Source organism: Catharus ustulatus, chromosome W, assembly GCF_009819885.2.
Source record: "Catharus ustulatus isolate bCatUst1 chromosome W, bCatUst1.pri.v2, whole genome shotgun sequence".
Taxonomy (NCBI): Eukaryota; Metazoa; Chordata; class Aves; order Passeriformes; family Turdidae; genus Catharus; species Catharus ustulatus.
The window spans coordinates 3,141,545-3,165,360 of NC_046261.2; the positions used below are offsets into that span (position 1 = coordinate 3,141,545).

At 48.5% G+C, this 23,816-nt stretch overlaps 1 protein-coding gene across 1 annotated transcript in view; it reads left to right on the forward strand.

Moving 5' to 3' along the window:
* Nucleotides 1–10,759: 10,759 nt before the first annotated feature.
* The window catches only part of LOC117005069 (zinc finger SWIM domain-containing protein 6), a 255,440-nt gene continuing 242,383 nt past the window's right edge, over nucleotides 10,760–23,816 (forward strand). Inside the window, exon 1 of the mRNA XM_033076307.1 lies at nucleotides 10,760–10,812. The gene's annotated coding sequence lies outside the window, so the exon portion shown is untranslated. The remainder of the gene's footprint in view (nucleotides 10,813–23,816) is intronic.

The following is a 23,816-nucleotide window of genomic DNA, read 5'->3' on the forward strand; positions in this document are numbered from 1 at the left end:
CTGTAAATGCTATTTTACTTATAAAATGTTAATGGTTTCGAACCGAATTGAAACGTTATAATTACTAAGTAATTGAATCTGTAATATGAGTAACAGAGACAGTACATATCTCAGAAATTGCTGATAACTGACACTTTAGATTTCAGTGGCTTAGCACATGTCAGCGATCAAAAGGAGGATATATCTTCCACACTTGTTTGTGAAGATAACAACAAGAAGAGACACCGCAACCTAGACAAGACCCCTGGATTTACACAGCAAGAAAAGCTGGGATGTATAAAATCTACAAAGAGCACAACAGCAGATCCCAGGTCACCTGTCACAAAACTGAGTTTATCTCCTACTGCAGAGTTAAAGGACATTGAAATAACAAAGTTGCTTGTTTACAAAATATCTTCCTGTTTATAAATTGTTTTGCTAAGTTGAAATTTTGTACAGTTCTAAAGTTAAATGTTTTAAGTTATAATCTTGTTGTTAAAAAGACCAAATAATTCCTAAACATAAATATTGTAGCCTCAGGTATGGAAAATCCATTGACAACCAAGAAAATTAAATTTGGCAAAATTTGAAATACGCTGTCAATGTCATCTTGCATGCAAAAGGTTCCTTGCAGGTAAGATAACAAAGAACAAGCTGCATATTTGCATTTTCAAAATTTTTTCAAATTAATAAAAAAGAAATCGGGAATTGTCACAGTATAAGCTGTGGAAAAGGACACTGGTGGGACACAACCCATCAGGAAAAAAGTCGAGAAAAGTTAGCGGGTTGGTCCGATGGTCCCTGCCTGACTGCAAGAAACCAAAATTGGTCAAAAGGGGGTTGGACAGCCAGACTTTGGGCCAATAACAGGAGCTTAAAGAGATACATTTAGGAGGTGATAAAAGGAACAGGGAAGAAGAATAAACTCTCTTTTTTCGGTCGAAAGGATCACGGTGTGCCTGTTGTCTCTCTCGGGGGGCTCTGGCACAAAACAACACAGACTCAGCAAAAGAGATCAGGAGAGATCCACACAGACAATTCCACAGGGTTTATTTCTTCCGTGAAGGGGGTTCATGCAGCAGTCCAAATACATGGGATACTACAGGGGTTCTTATAGGGACCAATAAGCTACAGACTTGAAAACTTATCCAACTACATAGAAGTTTTAGGTGTAAAATAACCAATTACAGAAAGGATTCAATTCTAGCCAATTATCACTTACAAAGATAATCAGGGGTATAGCATATTTCTAGTATTAGTCATTCTAAGTAACGTTTTCTTATCTAAAGGATGATTTTCCGGGGAGGTCCTGTTATTGTGTTAGCTTCTTCCACAATTCCTCTCTCTGTATTTACTAAAAAGGCGCTTCCAACATTTTTTAAGCACTGAACAAAGCATGAAAACATAGCTAACACAATGACAATTACAATCAAAATCCACAAAATTCCCTTAACCAATGATGAAGTCCATCCCATCAATCCCCATTGACCAAAAAGGTCATGGACCCAGTCAGGGTTGGTTTCCATTTTCACGTTCTTCACGTGTTCGTACAGCTTCTGGATGTTGGCGTGGATGGATGTGGAATGTGAAGAGAGGTTGAAACAGCACATCCCTTCAAAGTCCTGGCAACCATGTCCATGGGCAAGCAACAGGAAGTCAATTGCAGCACTGTTTTGCAGAGATGCATGTCTTGTAGTTTCTTCATCCTTCAAAAGATCACTCAGGGCAGCAGATGTAGCGTTGGCCTGCTTACTAAGCCAGTAGGCCAAATGATTGATTTTGCCAAGGGCCTTTGCTGCTGCTACCCATGGTCGGAACAGGGAGACAGCAACTCTTTTGGGTTTATTCCAATTGTACAATTTAAAATCATAACTTTCATAAAATTCAGTGCAGGATCTTTTTTCACATTTTGATTCGCTTTCTTTTTTCTAATTATGTAACAAGGTAATGTTGGGGGTGAGGGTAAAAAGCCTGCCAAGGCTACAGGGTCCCCCCTGGAGATGAGAGGGGATTCCAGCTGAAACTCGATCACCACAGATAAGGAACATTCCTCGGGCCAATATTTTGGGGTAGAGAGAGGACTCAGAGAGTGAATGAACAGTGTGATTACACCAATCGGGAGAATTACAAGCTGTGTTGATGGGTGAAATATCTTTAATATATGTGGTTTTTATCAGATCAAATTTGGGCAAATTTTGTTTTGGATATTTAAAGTAAAATTTGACACAGAATGTTGCCTTGCAGGACACCAGCAAGTCCAATTCTTGGGGTTCTTTTGGAGCATTTGGCAGCATTTTTCTCCACTCCTCCCAAGTGTCTACTGGATTGGGTCTCTTACCTGTAGTGCGGAGGAGCTCTGAGTTATAAACGGGCCAGTGTCCTGGGGTGATGTTATGGTGCTTGTATCCCCAATCGTGTGTTCTGTTTATGCCTGGTATTATGTTCTGTGCTTTCAGGACTAACTCTGAAAGTGAAGGTTTGTTTTGTCTGCTTATCAGCTGGCTCCCCTCCGCCATCGTCTGTGCTTAGGGGAGGCGAGGTTTGCAGGCTCAGGCTGGCTTTTGGATTTTTGCTTCCTTGGCTTGCTGGCTTTGGCTTTGCTTACTTTTGCTTTTGCTTATTAGTTAGTTTAGTTAGGCAGTCCAATTTCTTTCCCTGGACTGTTTTTTTTTGTTCTTTCTTTCTTTCCCTTTCCTGAATACCATCTGAACCTGCTTCGGACTGGGACCTGGGAAACACCAAGGAACATTGGGACTCTGCAATTTGTGATCTGCAGCAGTTATCCCCAGCGCCAACGGAGAAACTTTTCATCTTTGGACAAAGATGGGGCTTCAGATAGGGAATACAAGCAAAATTTGCTATCTTTATGTTGGAAGGGGAAGGATTGGGCTTTCTCCTTCATTCTTTTCCTTCATTCCTTTCCCCCACCCTTTTTTTTTTTTACCTAACTCTAAGGATAGTGGAGTGGGTATAGGGTTGGGATTTGTGGCACGGGTTATAGGGAGGGAACACTGCGATTTTTCAGCAGGGTTAACAACATCTAAACATCTGCTTTGTGGCCAGGCTAAGTCTGGCGTACAACTTGACTGAAATAGCAGAATGCTGCTTAGTTTTCTGTTTCATCTGCTGTCGTGTGACAGGACGATCTTTTTTGACGTGTGGATGCTCGGCGATGCCTGCGTCTCCAAGCAGAACTGATCTGGTTTTGAGGAGGTTTTGTATCGGACTCAGGAGAACTTTTGTTGGTATTTGTAGGGGTAATTTTTACAGTGCCTAGGTATGGTTTTATGTTTTTCCTTGGGAACCATCTTGGACCAGATGGTAGGGGCACACAGGTATATCCCCATCCCCAGGTAATTACAGTAATTTCACCATGATAAGCCGCACCATTTAGACTAAAATTTTTGTCCCAACCCGGAAGTGCGGCTTACACTCAGAAGCGGCCAATATATGAACAAAGTTCGGAAATTTCCCAACCCGGAAGTGCAAGCCGTGGGCCTAGCTGAGCTCGCGAATTGAGCACCGGCCAGTAAAACCCGTGATCGCGTGATTGTTACAAATTGGTTACTCTGTTGTGCGGCAGGGGGAGGTGGCTCCTGCCTGCACCGCGGGGCAGCGCCGGACCGAGGCAAGCCTGGCGGTGGCAGTGCAGGCGGCGAGGCCGGCGGCCGGCCCTGCCAAGCAGCGGCAATGGCGGCAGTGCCGGCCGCCCCTGCCGAGCGGCGGCAGCGGCGGCAGCACTTGCCGACCCCGAGCCGAGCCAGTAAACCCCGCGATCGTGTGATTCCATTACTAATTCGTTACTTTGTTGCATGCGGATCCTCACTGCAAACGAAAGTGCGACTTATAATCTGGTGCGGCTTATATATGGGCGAAGAACGAAACGTTGCCGACACCCCAGAAGTGCGTCTTACAATCAGGTGCTGCTTATAATAGTGAAAAAATGTACAGTAATTTCACGACCATAAGGCACACAAGACTATAAGGCACACCCCCCAGGAGTCGGCAAAATTCGCAACTTTGTACATCATATAAGGCGCACCGCACTATAAGGCACACTTTTTTGCAGCAAGGATCCGCCCCCAGCTCCCCCTGCACGGTTGCTGGCCGAGGCCCCGCCTCAACCCAGCAGCCATATCCCCCGGGCCCGCCTGTACCCGGTGGGGCCGAACTATGCCTGTCGCTGCTTGGCCCCGCTTCCCCGGGGCCAGGCTATGCCCGCCGCCACTTCGTACCACCTCCCCGGGGCCGGGGCATGCCCACCGCTGCTCAGCCCCGTCTCCCAGGGCCCCTGGGCCCGGCTGTGAAACTGCACCCTAGGGCCTGCTCCCCAAATACCTTGCAGAGCTGGCCGTGGATGCTGTTTCATGTAGAACAGTAAGACATTAGAGGCTCTTTCTCCCAGGGTTGGTATTCTGCTTTATTCTTAGGCTTCCATGTGGTCAGAGCAGGAGATGGGGATAAAGAGAGAGCCCACACGTGGGCTCAGGGTTTTTCTCTGGGTCAGGAAAGGGGAGGGGTCAGCCTTGGCCTCTGGCCAATCCCACCGCAGGGGCCAGTCCACCGGTCCTGCAGGGGTCACAGGGCTAAAGGGACATACCATTCCCAAAACAGTAGGGTATTGGGTTACAACACGGCTGTACCCGGCAGGAGGGGCGCTGCAGGCCCCCGGCCTCGCCTCCACCCGGCAGCCACGGGGCCTCGGGCCCGCCTGTACCCGGCAGGAGGGGTGCCGCGGGCCCCGGCCTTGCCTCCACCCGGCAGCCATGGGGCTCCGTGCCCCCGACCCCACCTCCACCCAGCTGCCACGGCAACGCGGCCCCGCCTCCATCTGGCAGGAGAGGCGCCGCGGGCCCTCGGCCCTGCCTCCACCCAGCAACCATGGGGCCCCGGGCCCGCCTGTACCTGGCAGGAGGGGCACTGCGGCCCCGCGGGCCCACCTCTACTCATCTGCCATGGCACCGCGGCCCCGCAGGTCCACCTCCACTCAGCTGCCGCGCCCCCGCAGCCCCGCCTCCACCCGGCTACCACGGAACCGCGGCCCCGCCTTCACCTGGCTGCCACGACCCTGTCAGCTTCCTCCACAGCTCGCAGCTCACACTTCCGTGTTGGCAAATTTCCAAACTTTGTACATTATATAAGGCGCACCGGACTATAAGGCACACTTCCGGGTTTGGGACAAAATTTTAGTGAAAAGGGTGCGCCTTATAGTCATGAAATTACTGTAGTTAAAAAGGTCCAGAGACTTTTTATGTTCCTGGGTTTTTCACTAACACTGGTGGTTTCTCCGTGAGCTGAGCTTAGGTTGAATTTGCAAAGTCTCCAAGTATTGGTGGGTCAGGCTCCGACGTTGTGCAATTGAGGAAGTTGATGACATAGAGAGCTTTGCAGAGTCTTTCAACCAGAGACAAAATTTCTGTGTGTCTGTGCTGCTGGTTGAGAAATTTTTGAAGGTTTGATGGGTTCTTTCTACGATGGATTGTCCTATGGGGTTCTCAGCAATGCCCTTAGTTTGCTCAATTCCCCATTCATTGAGGAACCTTTTTAGTTCTTGAGATTTGTAGGCGGGCCCATTATCGGTTTTTATCTTTTTTGGGACTCCCAGAGTAGCAAATGCAAGGAGGAAATGCTTGATTACATGAGTGGCTTTTTCTCCTGCATGAGCTGCTGCAAAAATTGCTCCAGAAAATGTCTTGACTGACACGTGCACATATTTTGACTTTCCAACGGATGGGAAATGGGTCACATCACTCTGCCACAGCTGGCAGTTGTTCAGGCCTCTGGGATTGACTCCTTTACCCATAGAGGGTATCTGGTAGTCTTGGCAGTTTGGGCATGTTGCCACAATAGCTTTTACCTCATCTTTTGAAAGTATGAACATTCTGATGAGAGCAGGTACATTTTGGTGAAAGAATGTATGCGACAGCTTTGCCTGGGCAAAGATGTCAGGAACATTTGCAGATTGTGCTAGAATGGCCAGTGCATCTGCTTTCCGGTTTCCTTCTGTGATGAAATCGGGGAGATCAGAGTGTGATCTAACATGCATAATATGGTAAGATTGTTTTCTGTGAAAAATCAGTGGTGTCAATTCAGAAATCAATTGGTGTAATTTGGGACTGGAAACTTCCTTGAGGAGAGCGTGCTCTGCTCTCATGGCTATGCCAGCAACATAGGCAGAATCTGTGACTAAATTAAAGGGTTTGTCTTTGAATTTTTCAAAGGCTCTAACAACAGCTGCTTACTCGGCAATTTGTGGTGCTCCCTCCACTATTTGGACATCAGATTCCCAATTTTGAGTTTTGGGATCTTTCTGAGTCTTTACAGACTTGTGGGATGAGCCTGAGCCATCTGTGAAAACAGTTAGAGCTTTGAGAGGTGCCCTACTTTGGTCTAATTTTGGGACCAAATGAAAGACTGCATTCTGATTACAGTAATTTCACGACTATAAGGCGCATCCTTTTGACTAAAATTTTGGTCCGAACCCGGAAGTGTGCCTAATATTCCAGAGCTTCTTATATATGAACAATGATCAGAAATTTGATTTCAAAATTATAATTTGGAGAGAGGGCGTTTACATTCTCCATTTCAAAGAGAGACTCCTGCCTTTCTTAGCAGACACCTGTCCTCCAAACTAAGACACAAAGTCAGAGTACAACCTTACACCCCGTCAGGGTGACACCCGTCAGTCAGGGTGTTGGTAGCAGTCCCATTAAATGGTGGCTACAGTCCTCCTGCAGTGACAGATGTGGTTCAGTTGAAGCAGTGGTGTTGTAGAAGGGTGCAGCCTCCCTCTGAAGTTCAAGCGATGATATGGAAAAAAAGTCCGGTTTTCCTCTGGAGTCCAGGGAAAAGAGAGCGACTTGGTGTCCCAGAATTTCAGTTTTTATCTAGGTCAGAAAGGCTGGGCTCTCCCCCCTGTCTGGAACAACTCTCAATGGGATAAAGTAATTTTATCAGTCACACAGTGGGACCCAATGGGCCATTAGCAGAAGATAACTCCCTGGAGGAAGGATGGGCTGCGCAAAGATAAAGAACAATGCCCTACTGGTTTCAATGGATGGCCCATTAGCAGAGTATCTCCCACGGAGATAAGGATCACTGCCCCACCTGGTCACAACAGATAGTGATAGCATAGATACTTTGATCACATCCTGTATTGTAACCCAAGACAGCACAGCTGGCGCGATTGTTACTAATTGGTTACTTTGTTGCGCGCGGCTCCTCGCTGCAAAAAAAAAAGTGCACCCTATAGTCCAGTGCGCCTTATATATGAACAAAGTTTGGAAATTTGCCGACTCCCGGAGGTGCGCCTTATAATCCGGTGCACCTTATAGTCGTGAAATTACTGTAAATGTTTCTGTTTTGGTAGATGTATAGAAATTTGGCCTATGTAGGTATCTAGGGCAAACTGGAGACTTCCATTGGTTTGGAGCAAGTGCTCCAGATCTCCAGTGGTTAGTGGCTGGTAAATGCATGTGAACTCACACCCTGCAAGAGAGCGGAGGAGAGTTCTGGCCTTTTTGATCAGGTGTGCCATGATTTCTTGAAATATGTTAATTGTGGGTTGATTGCTTGTGAAGATCCATTCGAGGATTAACAGAGGGTCTTTATGTTGAGGGTCCCATTGGAAAATCAATCCATGGAAACGGGGGGCCTTTCCCAGAATGGCAAACTGGAAAGGCAGATTGGGCTCGAAGCGATGAGTGCCTCCTAGACCTCGGTGATGGTTTCTCGGGCTTCTGGTGTGATGGTGCGTGGAGAGTCCAGGTCTTCGTTGCGATGGAGGAGATTGAACAGGGGAGCGATGTCCTCTGTTTTGATTCCCAGTAGGGGGCGTAACCAGTTGATGGATCTGCACAGACTGTGTAGGTCTCTCAGAGTCTTTGGGTCGTCTCGAATGGAGAGCTGCTGGGGTACGATGGTCCTTTCCCGGATCTGGAGTTCAATATAACTCCATGGGCTGGTGTACTGTACTTCATCTTCTCGAGTCTCGAATCCTGCTTTTTCTATGGTTTCAGTGGTTGTTTTAACTGCCTTGTCTAAGTAAGTCTTGTCTGATGCACAAACTAGGATGTCGTCCATGTAGTGGTGTATGATTGCATCTGGGAATGCATCCCGGACAGGAGAGAGGATGTGAGCCACATGCCATTGGCATATGGTGGGAGAATTTTTAAGTCCTTGAGGGAGGAAAAGTCAGGGGTATCTTTTGAGGGAAGTCTCTCTGTAAAGAGAGGGAACGGAGAAGGCAAACCGTGGTGCATCTTGAGGGTGCAGTGGAATGCTGAAAAAACAGTCTTTTATATCAATGACGGCAAGTGTCCAATCTCGAGGCAGCATTGATGGTGAGGACAGGCCAGGCTGGAGGGGACCCATGTCCTCGATGACATCATTGATCTTGCGAAGGTCGTGGAGGAGCCTCCACCTGTCAGTCCTAGTTTTTCACTGCACAAATACTGGAGAGTTCCAAGGGCTTGAAGTTCCGGTGATGTGGCCTTTGGCAAGTTGCTCTTCTGCTAAGGCATGTAGGGCCCGCAGTTTGACTTTCGAGAGGGGCCACTGTTCAATCCAGATGGGGTCTTCAGTTTTACAGGTCAATCAAGGTGTAGGTGGGTGTGCATACATCTCAGTGGTCCCAATTAGAAATCCCGGTTACTAATTCTGAGAGAAGCCCCCCATTTGGATAGGACATCCCTGCCCCATAGGGTGATGGGGGCTGTTACAATGAATGGGCGGATGGTTGCCAACTTGCCTTCAGAGCCTTCGATGATGATGTTGTGCTTGCTCTGCATGGATGCAGTGACTCCACCAATGCCTGAAATCACGTCTGCTACCGGTTGCAGCTCTCAGTTCACTGGCCATTCTAAGCGAGAAATTATAGTAACATCAGCACCGGTGTCCAGCGTTTCTGGTCTGTTGATGTTTTCTCCTTTGCAGAGAAGATTGCACTCAATGATTGGTTTGTTTGAGCCTACGATTTGTGTCCACATTATTGTGGGGTTGAGGGAGATCTCTTCCATATGGTTTTTCGGGAGCAAAAAGGCCTGTGCGATTGGAGTTTTCTGTGGGAGATAAAAAGGAATGTCCGTACAGCACAGCTGGACAAATATTTCTTGCCCAGGTGAGACAGTTTGTATTTCTGGTAAAACAAAAATCTGTGTTGGACCATGGAAAGTGTCACCAAGAATTAGAATGTCCCAAGGACCATCTGGTGGTCCACGCTTTCCTGTGGGAACACGGTAAAAATTCTTATCTCTAAAGTTCAAAGATAAATTATTTACCAGTTGGCACTTTGTTCCTACCTGTAACGCTCCGTATGTCGGATCTTCTTGATATGATCTGGGATCCCCTGGGGTGGTGGGTTGTGATGTCCCCCGTTTCTCACAGGTGGTATGGGATGGGAGGCAGTTTTTACTTTGTTGTCCTGGTGCAGTGCTGAAATTGTGCTCTGCTGGAAGTTTTTTGAGTGCTGCTGGTAATTTTGCTGTTTCTGGGGCTTCTGAAAATTGTTATGGGGGTTTTGTGTAGGTGCTTTCTCTGGGCAATTTTTATAAAGTGTCCAAGTTCCCCACAGTAAAAAGTGGGCATTCTCTTTGGAGGTCACCACTGCAAAAACTTTTGTCACACCCTCAGCAATGCCTTTTCAAACTGCCTGAGCTGCTGTGTTCTCAGTAGACATGTGACGTGTACAGCTTTCCACCATTTGTTCAATAGTGGGTTCGGTATCAAGTGGCAAAGCCCTCAAAATAGCTTTACATTGTTCATTTGCATTGCTTAAAGCAAGGTTACGTAAAAGTTCCTTTTGTGCTTCTGTGCTATTTGTTTTTCCAGGGCATCTTTTAGTCTATCTACAAATTTGATGAAACTCTCATCCACCTTTTGCTTTTTACCAGAAAAATGCAGCATAGGAATTGAGTCATCTGGAGTAAGGAGTAAAGATGTTTTTGCTGCGTTAGCTATTTCCCGAAGAATCTCTTCTGGAAGAGTTCCAGCTTGTTTTGAAGGCTTTAACAGGTCACCTTCTCCTGTTAATTGTTGGACAGTGAACTGTTTACTATTTGCATTTTTGGAATATTTATCTGATAATGTTTCTAGTTGTTTTTCCAATGCCTGTCCCATAGATGTATTCAGCAGGGGTGAGCAGACATTGGGAAAGACTTTTTAAATCATGTGGGACTAGGGCATGTGCAGAAAAAGTTGCATCTAAACAGTTTTTAAAATTTTGTGATGATCTACCATGATTTGTGGTGATTTTGGATAATTCTGATAATTGTTTAGAGGTAAATGCTTGCCATTCAGTTTTCTGTGCGGCTCCTGCCCTTCTACTTTTTTTATAAGTCACAGTAAAAGCAGAAATTTTTGGGGCTAATTGTCATTCACCTGCGTGGGTTGCCTGTAATTTGGTCTGAGACCAGGGTTCAGGCTTGTCTGAATCAGAAGCATCTGCATCAGAACTACTGTGTTCTGAAGAAGAGCTGTGGTGTTTATAGCGGGATTTTATGATTCTTAGAATGTTTGGGGGATTTATGAAGTGGGGGGGGGGGCTGAAGGTTGGAGTAGGGGGGGAGCGAGGGGCTGGAGTGGGTATGATTGAATGCATTACATGGTTTCGATGCAGGGAGGTGCTGGTGTGGCGGAGATCGTGGTGGTAGCAGGCGCGTAGGCAGGATAGGGCTGGGGGGTGTAATTGGAGGTGTTGGAGACCCGAGACGTGCAAAGGGGGCAGGGAGGGGCGATATCGCAGGAGGGGTGAGGGGGAGGGTGTTGGTTGCAGAGGCTGCCAGCAGCGCAATGGCGGTGGGAGTAGAGAAGGCTGGAGCAGCGGCGGTGGTGTCGGTAAGGGGGTTTGGAGTGGGAATCGGCGTATAGGGGGTAGATGTTAATAAGACGTTAGGGCCAGGGACTGCGGTTTGTGGTGGGATATTCACTGGAATACAGTTGGAAGAGGTGTTATGACACTGCGCGGCAAGTGGAGAAACGGGGGTTACCATGGAAACAGCTTTGAATTACGGCAGACGGAGGACCGAGAAGTGGGGTTGGCTGGAGCCCATGCGCTGGGGCCGGGGCTGGCGCGGCGGGGCTTGGTATGCTAATTGGAGCGGTTGCCATGGGGACTGCAAAGGTCGTAGTTGGGTTTTGTGAGACGGGCGGGGGGGTGGAAAGCGAGGCGGGGCGTATGTGCCGGCGCCGGCGCCGGCGCCGGGGTCAGGGTCAGGGCTGATCCGGACACGATCGGACTGGAGGATGAGAGAAAGGGGAAAAGGGGCGTGGATGGATGGGCACTAGACAGGGGAGGCGGCATGGCTAGGGTTGGGGCGGGGAAACCCGTCAGGTCGGGGTCGGCGGGGAACGGAGACAATCCTGTGCCAGGCAGAGTGGGGAAAGGTGACGTAGTTGGAGCCGGGAGTGTGGGAGTGTGCATGCTCGGCGGGCCGCGCGGCTCCGCTTCTAGGGCAGCGGGGGGATGTACTGGAAAGGCGGGGACGATCGGCACCGGCAGGGTGCTGGCCGCCGGACATTGTGGAGGAACCGTGGGAACTAGCGTCTCGGAAGGAGCGGCGGGCGATGGAGTAAACGGAGCGGGGCTGACGCAGCTGCCGTGTAAAACCGGAGCTACGCTTTTCACGGGAGGAGGCTGCCGGTGCGCCCGCAGGGGGAGCGATGGGTGGGGAGGAGCGACCCCTGCGCGACTGCAGGGGGGGGGGAGGGGGGGGGGTGCCCGCACGGCTACTTCGGGACGGGGAAGAGAGGATTCTCCCGGCGCGGCTGCGAGGGAGGCGGGGGAGTAAGAGAGGAGGGATGTCAGCGCAGTCGCGAGGGAAGCGGGGGGAGGGGTTGTACGGCGAGAGGAGGGAAGGAGATGACGCCACGGTCACTGCAAGAGGGGGAGAGGAGACTGGTACTGGCGGGTCCGCGCAAGGGGAAAGGGGGGAGGCTATGAGGGGCCTCGGCACGGCCGCTGGGGGAAGGGGGGCCACTTGCACGGCCACAGCGAGAGGGGGGAGGGGAGCTTCTGGGGCGGCTGCTGGGGGAGCGAGAGGGGAGGGGAAGGGGTTGGCTGGGGCTGTGTTTTCCCCACTCGAGGGGGAGGTGGTGGTGGAAGTTTAGGGGAAGCGGCGTTTTTAAAGGTGTTTCGTCGTGCACGTATTATAGCTTGAAATAAAGGAATAAAGGCTGTTACGTGAAATTTTTCTTCAGTCTGAAATTGATAAACACGATTGCCGACTGAGTCCCAGAAGGAATTTAGAGTTACAGTTTCATTATTAAAGTCAGAAAATTGAGTGGAAATCTATTTCGTTAATTTCTTTAAGTTAGTTTTAGAAAGGTTACCTTTGGAAAAGGTAAAGTTGTTAGAAGATAGGAGAGTTAGTATTTGGGAATATAGATCTCTTTCAGTAGGGGATAGCTGGGATTTTGTGAGTTTGTTTCCCATACTGAATTTTTGCCAAACCAGCAGAAAAAAAGAAAACAAAACAAAAAAAAACCCCAAAAAATAAAAAAAAAAAACCAAAACCGAAAATGACCCAAAGTTTAAGCGCGCTATTAAGAAGGCTGATTATACTCACAATCTCAGCCGACGGGTCGAGGTCTACTGGCTCGTGCTGGCTGCTGTCCAGTCTCAGACCCGGATGCCTGAGGTTGTTGGACTCTCTTTGGGGGACAGGTAACTCTTTATAAAACAGTTACAGTAATTTCACAATTACAAGCTGCACCGTTTTTACTAAAATTTTGCTCCCATCCCAGAAATGCAGCTTACACTCAGGAGCGGATAATATGTGAATAATTTTCTGACATTTCCAACCCCGGAAGTGCTAACCGAGGTGCCTAGTCGAGCACCTGGCAGTAAAACCCGGGACTGCGTGATTGTTACAAATTGGTTACTCTGTTGTGCGGCGGGTGGAGTCGGGTTCCGTGCAGGCAGCACGGGGAGGGGGGAAGGCGGGGGAGCTCCCTCCTTTTCAGGCAGCGCAGCGCGAGGGGATGCGGGGGCTCCCTCCTGCTGGCCCCGCAGCCCAGGGGGATGCAGGGGCTCCCTCCTGCTGGCCCTGCGGCCCGGGGGAGAGGCGGGGGAGCTCCCTCCTGCTGGCCCCGTGGCCCGGGGAGAGGTGGGGGGCTCCTCCCTCCTGCTGGCCCTGCGGCCCGGGGAGAGGCGGGGGAGCTCCCTCCTGCTGGCCCCGCGGCCTGGGGGAGAGGCAGAGGGCTCCTGTCCCCTCCTGCCACCGCCGCCATGGCCTGTCCCCTCCTGCCACCGCCGCCATGGGTGCCAGCGGGCTCCATCCCTGCCTCCCACCACTGCCACGGGTGCCGATGGGCTCCGTGTCCGCCTGCCACCGCGGCGCAGCGCCGGGCCGGGGCGAGCAAGCCCAACAGCAGCGCCGAGCTGGGCCACCTGGCCCTGTCGGCAGCCCCAAGCCCTCACGGCCCAAGCCGAGCCAGTAAACCCCGTTATCCCGCAATTCTGTTACTATTTGGCAACTTTGTTGCACGCAGGTCCTCTTTGCAAACGACAGAGCGGCTTATAATTGGGTGCGGCTTGTGTATGGACAAAGAACGAAATGTTTGCCAACACCCGGAGATGCGGCTTATAGTCAGTGCGGCTTGTAATTGTGAAATTACTGTACTCTCCAAGGTCTTGGCATCTTGAAGACGAAACTGTTCGGGTGAACGCCGTTCACAGTGGTGCTGGCAAGGGTCCAGACACTGTTCGGGGCACCAAATGTGGCTGTAGGGGCTTAGGGTTTTGCCCCAGGCTGCCACAAGAAGCCCGGATACAATGTTCCTTAAGGAACAAATTCTCCTGGCTGCTTCAGGCAGGTTTCAGCCACAAGGTCCCTGGATGCAAGCAATGCCTAAGTCTAGGCTGTCAGCTCTTTTTGTGAATATCATCTTCGCTTGCAGGACCTCAGAGCCAGCAAAAGAGATCAGGAGAGCCACACAGATGATTCCACAAGGTTTATTTCTTCCATGAAGGGGGTTCATGCAGCAGTCCAAATACATGGGATACTACTGGGGTTCTTATAGCATTGGGGTGACTTGAGAAGAGGACCAATAAGCTACAGAATTGAAAACTTATCCAACTACATAGAAGTTTTAGGTGTAAAATAACCAATTACAGAAAGGATTCAATTCTAGCCAATTATCACTTGGAAAGATAAGCAGGGGTGTAACATATTTCTAGTATTAGTCATTCTAATTAAACAGTTTTCTTATCTAAGGCATGATTTTCCAGGGAGGCCCTGTTAGTGTGTTAGCTTCTTCCACAGTTCCCCTCAGAAGGGAGTCACCTACAACTATAAACCATCTTTTTTTCCTTGTGGAGATGGTTGTGATACAGGCAGTAGGCTTTTCTAACCTTGGCAACACCTCTGGTGGAGATCGACAATTATCCACATTGTCCACTGACTAGCCTTTCACGCCCAGAGCCTCATACCTATTGTACAGAGGCAGCTGGGAGGGTGAGATGGGGGCAAAGAAGGGGCTTACCTGCCACCCTGAGCATGGACTTCCCTCCATTCACTCCTTTTCTTTAAGCTGCTGCCTTCAGCTTGATGGGGGAAGGATACAGGATCCCCTTGATCTTGGTTTTTGTTTTCCTGGTGGCTGTTCCTGGTTCTGTCTTGAGAAGGACGGAACACGGTTCCACCATTTTTTTTCTCAGACTGATTGGAGCAAACAGATTACAGTTTCATTTCCAAGTTGCCAGTATATGGGACGCCATCCCTTTCAAGAAGGGCTCAAACTTAGCAAACAAATTTTCATTCCTAGGACTATCATTGCAGACAAGGCAAAAGATTCTGAGCAAAGGGAAAAAGTTACCGTATTCCCCTAACCAGATGTGGTGACTGTGACTCATGAGTAGTAGACGGAGGTTGTCACCACAACATCAATTACTGGGATGTGAAACTGAAACTTTTTTAAGGCCACAAGCTATTTTAGGAGGATTTTCCTGATGCTAGAATCAGTTCAGGGTGGATCCAATTTCCCATCACACCTGGCCATTTAGAGGGTGGAGATGACAAGGGACTGGGTTTATAAAATCCTTCAAATCTTACATTAGTTCTGCTCTTGTCTTCCTCAGTTCTTCCACTCCTAGCTCATATCCTAGTGATTTGTCATTTTCTTTTTAAAGAAAAGAGCTCTAGCTTTCCTAAAGAACTAAAAAAGCAGACATTTAACTGCAGCCAATGAACTTTTGTTTTAAAAAAGAAAACCCGAAGCTTTTATGATTGCAGAGATAAATTGAAAGGTCAGAGTAGGATGCAAACTGACTCAGTACTGGTTGTCCAAGTGTGCATAGAGAGCTTTGGTGCCTGTGCTGCTGCCCTGAGAACAGTTAGAACTGAACAGCATTTGTTAGGCTTTGGTGCTGCTGCTCAGAATTGCTGAAACCACAGAACAAGGTCAATTTTGTGCTGGCTGTAACAAAGCTCTGAGAACCACATTAAAATTACTAACTGGGAAGCAGTTCTGTCTTAGGGTACAGGAGAGATTCTTCCTTCTTCTCAGATTGGGGGAGCAGTAGCAGCATTAGATCTTCACTGCAAATGGATGAATTAATGTATTCATTAATTATTTCTCAGTGCATAGTCCTCTTTTGACTAAATTAAGCTTAACCAGATTGCACAGCATCATTTTTCTGCCATGGAGAAAAACCTCAAGTCTCTCATTTCATAGGATGGCTACATTATACAGAAGCACTCATATTTAGAGTGCTACCTACTTAATTTGTCTTTAATATAACCCAAGGAAAGAATAGTCTGTAAGTACTGACTGGATGTTTCAGTCCCAGAAAAAGCTAGAGGCAGGTTTGTAATATTTTTGAAGACTTGTAAACTAATAATTTATGAATCAGTAGGAATCAAAGTTTAAATGGGCTGTTAAGAAAAAAAGAAAAAGTAATAAGTCCAGCTCTATTTCCACAGCTTGCTAAATGCAATCACTGGTTACTGAGAGGAAACAGACATCATACCCAAGCTTCTTAAAAGAATGCCAACTTTTTTTAAACAGGAATTATTTACAGTAATTTCACGATTATAAGCCGCACTGAGTATAAGCCACACTTCCGGGTACCAGCAACTTTTAATTCTTTGTCCATATATAAGCCGCACCTGATTATAAACTGCACATTAGAATACAGAGTGTGATAAAAGGTATCTATTCTATCACCATCTGTTGAGGGTGACAGCAGTAATCCTTATCTCAACGGCAGATATTCTGCTAATGGGCCATCCATTGAACACGGATGGGGCATTGTTCTTTATCTTTTCACAACCCATCCTTCCTCCAGCGAGTCATTTTCTGCTAATGGTCCATTGAGTCCCACTGTGTGACTGATAATATTACTTCATCCCATTGGAAGTTGCTCCAGCCAGGGGGAAGAGCCCAACATTTCTTACCAAGATAAAAACAGAAGTTTTGGGACACTAAGGGAGCCCATTTCTCCACTGGACTCCAGAGGAAAACTGGATTTCTCCACATCACCACTGGACCTCCAGAGGGAAACTGCACCTTGTACAGGACCACTGCTTCAACTGAATCACATCTGTCACTGCAAGAGGACTGCAGCCACCATTTAATGGGACTGCTACCAACACCCTGCCTGACAGGGTGTCAGGTGGTACTCTGACTTTGTCAGGGTTTGGGGTTTGTTTCTTTGTAGTACTGTATTTCTATTTTAATTTCCCTAGAAAAGAACTGTTATTCCTAATTCCCATATCTTTGCCTGAGAGCCCCTTGATTTCAAAATTTTAATAATTTGGAGGGAGGGGGTTTACATTCTCCATTTCAAAGAGAAGCTCCTGCCTTTCTCAGCAGACACCTGTCCTCCAAACTAAAACAACTTTTCATTCTTTGTCCATATGTAAGCCGCACCTGATTATAAGCCGCACTTCGGGTTCGGACCAAAATTTTAGTCAAAATGGTGTGGCTTATAATCGTGAAATTACTGTAAGTGTTTTTAGCTCTCTCTGCCCCCATACTTTCTGCAGGTTCTCAGTTTATAAAGGCATAGAAACTAATAGAAGACTGGCAAGTATCTGAAGTAATTGATGGCCAGTTAGGTATATTTACTCTTCCTTGCACTGCTGTCTTTGCTGCACTGGTGGGGACAAGGATATACCAGAATAAAAAGGTATGCGACAGATATGCACTGCATCTCTAATGCCTAGGCAGGAGCTTTAGTTTTTAGCATATTAAGCTGTTCCCTTGAAAGTACAGTTCCCTCACCATCACAAAGGATCTTGTCTCAGACTTTTTGAAATGGGACAAAGAGGGTTCTCTTTTTCTTTGTGGGTTTGTTTTTTTTTTCTTTTTTTTGTCTGATTTCTTTTCTTTTCACTTTAAAACCATTTTACCAGCACCTAACATCCTGGAAAATGCACTTCTGAGAATTTTTAATATATGTTGCTTCTCTTTCTTTGTCATAGGTGAATATATGAGCAAACAATGCCTTTTGTTCCTTATATTAGTGGATTAATGCCAGTCTTCACTCAGAATTTCTGCTCAAGAATTACTATGTTGCCTGTCATGGCAAAGTAGCTATTTGGTCTAATGCAAGGAAGGCCAAAGTGAAATGCAGTTTAAAGGAAGGAAGTCAGAAAAGATAAAAAGATATATTAGTGAAGGATGCTTGTGAGAAACAAAGTCCACTCCTCAGTTAAAATTTAAAGGAAATTTAATAAAAGACAATAGGGGACAAAGTCAATAAAGCAAAAGGAACAGTGCTAGGTGCTTAGCTGCAGCCAAAGGTATACCAGTCAATACAGTAACACTCCTTATATACCCTGGGTATTGCATCAGCCTACAGTAAATTCATGAATACAAGCCGCACTGAGTATAAGCCGCATCGCTGGGTGTTGGCAAACATTTTGTTTTTTGTCCATAAATAAGCTGCACCCGAGTATAAGCCACTCTGTGTTCGCAGCGAGGACCCGCGTGCAACAAAGTTGCCAAATAGTAACAGAACTGCGGCAGGGCGGGGTTTACTGGCTCCGCTAGGGCCATGAGGGCTTGGGGTTGCCGACAGGGCTGGGTGGCCCAGCTCAGCGCTGCCGCTCGGCGGAGCCACTCGGGGCCGGCCGCCGCCACCGCTGGGCTCGGTCACCCCGACCCGGCGCTGCCCCGCGGCGGCAGGGGGGGCACAGAGCCCGCCGGCACCCGCGGCGGCCATGGGAGCCGGGGATGTAGCCTGCCTGCTCCTGCGGCGGCGGCACGTGGGGACGGGAGCCCCCCGAGCCGCGGGGCCAAGCAGGAGAGCTGCCCCGCCTTCCCCCGAGCCGCGGGGCCAGCAGGAGAGAGCTGCCCCGCCTTCCCCTGGGCCACGGGGCCAGCAGGAGAGAGCTGCCTCGCCTTCCCCACCCCCTGTGCTGCCTGCACAGAGCAGCTCCACCTGCCGTGCAACAGAGTATCAATTTGTAACAACTGCGTAAATGCAGGGTTTTACTGGCAGGAGCTCGACTTTGCAATTTGCACTGACTTGGTTTGCACTCCCAGGGTTGAAAATGTCAGAAAATTATTCACATATTGGCCGCACCTGAATATTAGCCGCATTCCCGGTATGGGAGCAAAATTTTGGTCAAAACAGTGCGGCTTGTATTCGTGAAATTACTGTAATACATATTTACAAATGGTTACAGTAATTTCACGAATACAAGCCGCACCAATTTGACTAAGATTTTGCTCCTAAACCGGAAATGCGGCTAATAATCAGGAGCGGCTAATATGTGAATAATTTTCTGACATTTACAACCTCAGAAGTGCCAGCCAGAGTGCCGACCCGAGCAGCTGCAAAGTCGGCATTTTGCGATTGTTACAAATCGCTACTCTGTTGCACCGCGGGTGGAGCCTGGCTCCCTGCAGGCAGCACGGGGGGCGGGGAGAGAGGAGGGAGAGGTCTTTCCTTCCCTTCTCTGCCACAGCCCAGGGGAGAGACGGGGCAGCCCTGTGCCGCCACTGCCGCGTCTCTGGGAGGCGGCGGGGCACCTGCGTTGCCCCTGCCGTGGCCTGGGGAGGAGGGAGGGGACCCGGGCCGCCACTGCCGCAGCCCGGGGAGGAGGGGAAGGACCCGCGCCACCACTGCCGCGGCTCTGGGAGGCGGCGGGGGACCCGGGCCGCCACTGCCGCAGCTCGGGGAGGCGCAGGGGGGCTTCGTCCCTGCCTGCCACCGCGGGAGCGGCGGGGGCTCCGTCCCTGCCTGCCACTACAGGGCAGCGCTGGGCCGTGGTGACCGAGCCCAGTGGCAGCGGCAGCTGGCCCCCAGTGGCCCCGCCGAGCGGCAGCACCGGGCTGGGCTACCTGGCCCCGTCAGCAGCCCCTAGCGGGCCGAGCCTGCACAGCCTTAGCTGAGCCAGTAAACCCTGCCCTGCTGCCATTCTGTTACTATTTGGCAACTTTGTTGCACGCGGGTCCTCGCTGCGAACGACAGAGCGGCTTATACTCGGGTGCAGCTTATTTATGGACAAAAAACGAAATATTTGCCAACACCCAGAGATGCGGCTTATACTCAGTGCGGCTTGTATTCGTGAATTTACTGTATACATATTCAAACATTTTAGCGTAGTTCCTCCTCCATCCCTCTCCTTCAGAGCATGTGCAGTCATCCTCATCGTGGTCATCTGCTACTTTTCGATACATTTAACAGGCCTCGATTCTTTCATTGGTTAAATGTTAACATTACAACAACTCCCAACCAACGCTGGTATCTCAACACAACATTCGGATTAAAAGAACTCTAAGCTTTAGTAAAACTTCTTTTACAAAGGTCAACATTATAAAACACATAGTATTCACTCTAACAATTGCAAAAGCCAACACTGTAATACATTTACCACAATGCTTATCCACAAGAAGGCAGTCTAATGGTGTTTCCATTTAGACTGCCAGTCTACTTCACTTTCTGTACATTATTGTCTTGGGGTGTTTTTTCTATTCCCTGACCGTCTGCTTTATGCCCAGAAATGGTTGATGTAGCTTTAAGGTGGGTCCAGGGAAGGGGGAAGCCTTGGGGCTCTTGCGCGGGATTTTTAAAAGCCTCACTGCCCAGGCGTCCTTCAGGCTGGGCGGACTGGTTTTTTGTTTGTTTTTTTTTGTTTTGGTTTGGTTTTTTTCTTAGCTAGCTTGGTTTTTGTTAGCTTAAGCAAGAAGTTTGGGTTTTTTGCCTTTCACTGGCCTTGGAGACTGCAACAGCAATCCTTTGGCGGCTTCTTGAATTGGACGGTTTGGTTTTGGGTCCAAGATCAGAGAGAACAATCGCCAGGAGACGAGTCGGCCAGGGACCGGCGGGAAGGTGACCTGGGTCCTGGCCCCAGACCTCGGAAAAGCCGAGCCAGTGAAAGAAAGGAAGAAAGGACACCAAATTTGCTTTGAAGAGGGGACCAACATCAGTGATTGACCAGGTTCCCATCTGTTTTGCCCGAGCCGGGCCGTGAACCTTTTGTTATGTTTTTTTATTTTTCCTTGAGACAGGAGCCAGGGCCATTTCTTTTCTGCCCACCACCATGCCGGCCATTGTGGTTTCTTTTTTTCTTTCCCTGGCACTTTGATTTGGGTTTTTTTTGTTTTGTTTTTGGTTTTTTTTTGTTTCGGGGGTTGCGTGGGTAAGGTCTGCCAATTCAATATCTAGCATTTATTAGGGTTTTTTTTTCCCATGCGGTGTGGGCACTGTCAATAAATGGTTGGGTTTTTTTCACTTTCATGCACTAGTATTAATTTCTTATTGGCAGAAAGGGATTGTTGGAACCCTTCTTTTAGAGGATACACTCATTCCAGAGCGTTTTTCTTGTAAAGTTGTCTCTAAACAGAGACAATTATATGTGCTGAGGTGTTCATGACAGTAGATCAATCAGTAGTATTTTTCAACTGATTAACCTGATGTCTTGGTTTAGTTTAGGTTTGCCAAGTCTAATATACTCAATTTCTGTTGTGAGATAGGATTAGGAACAAAAACAAGGCAGGCTTAAAACTTAAAAGGGTAAAAAGAACTTTATTAACAACATAGAGAAAATAAGAAATTCAGAATAAGATTTTCAGACCACTCCCTCCTCCTGCCCCCCTCCCACATTTCTTAACAACAACATGCAAAGACACTTCAGTCAGTCCTTAACTTAAATCATTGTTTCAGTTCACTTCAGGGAGAGGAGTTTCTTCTTGTTTGGCCATAGGGATTTTTTCCAAGAGAAAAAAGTTCTCTTGTGTCTTCACTTTCACGATTCGCATCCGCCCAGGAAAAAAAATCTGCAAATCGTGAAACTCCTCCCATCTTTACAGCCTTCCCAGAGCTGTGTTTGTGGGCCATGTCAAACTCATGGGGTATTACTTTTAAGTGTAAGCTGTTCAAAAACAAAAGTTCTCTCCATCTCTTTTTTTTTCAAATTCGTCTGTTCATACTTCAGTTCTCCAAGAACAGAGATCCCCCTTTCACTCGGGGCAGAGGATCTTTTTCTCAAACACTTGAAACCACCCCCATGTTTTCTCCACAATTTATAGCTATCTTCAGTGCAGTACAGTCCACCCTATAGTTTACAAAAAGATTTTTCAGACAACTCCTCAATCTCCTCCCATCTGGAAACTTGGCTCGTACTTCACTGACTTTGGTTTATTTCCTTCTGCTCTATTGCTTCTTACTCAAAGGAGGATAGGAGGTCTGCGCGTCTTATTCAAGCATTGGAAGGGTTAAAATTTCACACAGTAGGTGCGGGAACAGGGCCAGGCCATGCTGGAGCATTGCCAGGATGTCAGGCTGCATAGGCCACGCTGGGGGGGGGGCTGGATGAAACTGCAAAGCCCAGCAAGCACATGACTTGGGGAGGGGGGGGAAGGCTCTGCTGAAACAGAGTCCAGCTGCCTTCCCTCGGCCATCAGGGTCCCTAGTTATAAAAAACGGGGCCCAGCGGCTCCCAAGCCCACCCCTGCCTGGCCGGGCCGCACGGGTGCGGGCCCACATTACCCGTTCAAAGGCCGGAAGTCCAAGAGAACTTTTCTGACGTTTTCTTGCTTTTACCAATGTGATTCATGGAGGTGAAGTAACTTCTCTAATTGGCTTCCCAGGCTGTCAATTATTAAATCAGCTTCCAATTGGTCCCATTAACTCACAGCGGAAGTTCTCATAGAGAAAAGCCTGTGCGTGTGTGCGTGCGTGCGGGTGTGCCCCCCTCCTAGGTGACTTTCCATGCAAAACCAGCACACCTGAGAAAAAATACACAGAAGTTATTTGAAAAACATTACGTTTTCATCAAATTTAAAGTTTAGGAAAGCTTTTTTACTTTGAAATTCTGAATCTTCTAAATCAGTTCAACATGTTTAATTTTAAGAAATCGCTTTCATGTTATCATTTTACTTGGAATGGTGATGCTTTTATCCCTAGTAAGTTAGTAGTGAGCTAAATTGTCCCAACAGATATCCCAGCGCAAGTGATGCCTAGAGGAACTGGAACAGAAGCCACACAGAGCTAAGGGAAATAAAATGGATATTTATTGAAAGGCCTTCAAGGCCACACCCTGACAGAATCAGTGCCACAGATGTGGCCCCTGCCTGGATGGCTCCAAGATGGAAGTAAAAGAGGGATTGGTCACACGATCTTACACCTTTATAGATTTTAGTCCATTTGCATACAGGAGTCAACTGTCCAATTAATAGTCTTAAATTGTGAAGTTTCATCCTCCTTGCTTCCTCGCTGGCCCGCCCTCCTCTTTTCACGTTGTTTATGCTTATGGCCTGAAGTTTAAAGAAATTGTCCTTGAGTCCACAGCTGAAATCTGGCTATTTTGTCTTTATCACCCTAAGCACAACGGAAAAGCTCACCCAAGCAGAACAGAAAACTCAGAACTTAAGGCATCACAAGGATCCTTATAAGGAAGAAATAATTCATTTCCAGGGTCTATTTTCAATAAATGTAAACTGAATGTGCTCATTCCTTGAGAAAATACAGAGTAGCCTTAATTCACACAGCTCTGGGACTCTGGCACACATGCCCTCTCCTTCAGTCCATCTTAGAATGATTTCATACATCAAGTATCAAGCCACAAAAAGTCAGAGGACACAGATGAATGTCAAGAATTAGAATGTTTGTATCTTTTCATTATTGTAGAATAATGTCAAAGCACACTTGGTATTTTAAGTACAGTAATTTCACAATTACAAGCCGCACCTGATTACAGTAATTTCACAATTACAAGCTGCACTGACTATAAGCCGCATCTCTGGGTGTTGGCAAAAATTTCGTTCTTTGTCTATACACAAGCCGCACCCAAATATAAGCCACTCTGTCATTCGCAGTGAGGACCCGCATGCAACAAAGTTGCCAAATAGTAACAGAATCGCGAGATGGCCGGGTTTACTGGCTCGGCTCGGGCCGTGAGGGCTTGGGGCTGCCGACGAGGCCGGGTGGCCCAGCTAGGCGCTGCTGCTCAGCGGGGCCGCTCGGGGCCAGCCACCGCTGCTGCTGGGCTTGCTCGCCCCAGCCCGGCGCTGCGCTGCCGTGGCAGGGGGGCATGGAGCTTGCCGGCACCCGTGGCGGTGGTGGGAGGCGGGAATGGAGCCCCCCCGCTCCCGCGGCAGCAGGATTGGAAGGAGCCCGCTGGCACCCACGGCGGCGGCAGGAGGGGACAGGAGACCCCTGCCTCTCCCCAAGCTGCGGGGCCAGCAGGAGGGAGCTCCCCCGCCTCTCCCCGAGCCGCAGGGTCAGCAGGAGGGAGCTCCCTCATCTCTCCCCCGGGCTGGGTTGCCTGAAGGAGGGAGTCTCCTGCCTTCCCCTCCACCGCGTGCTGCCTGCACGGGGCCGGCTCCACCCACCATGAAACAGAGTAACCAATTTGTAACAATCACGCAGTCCCAGGTTTTACTGG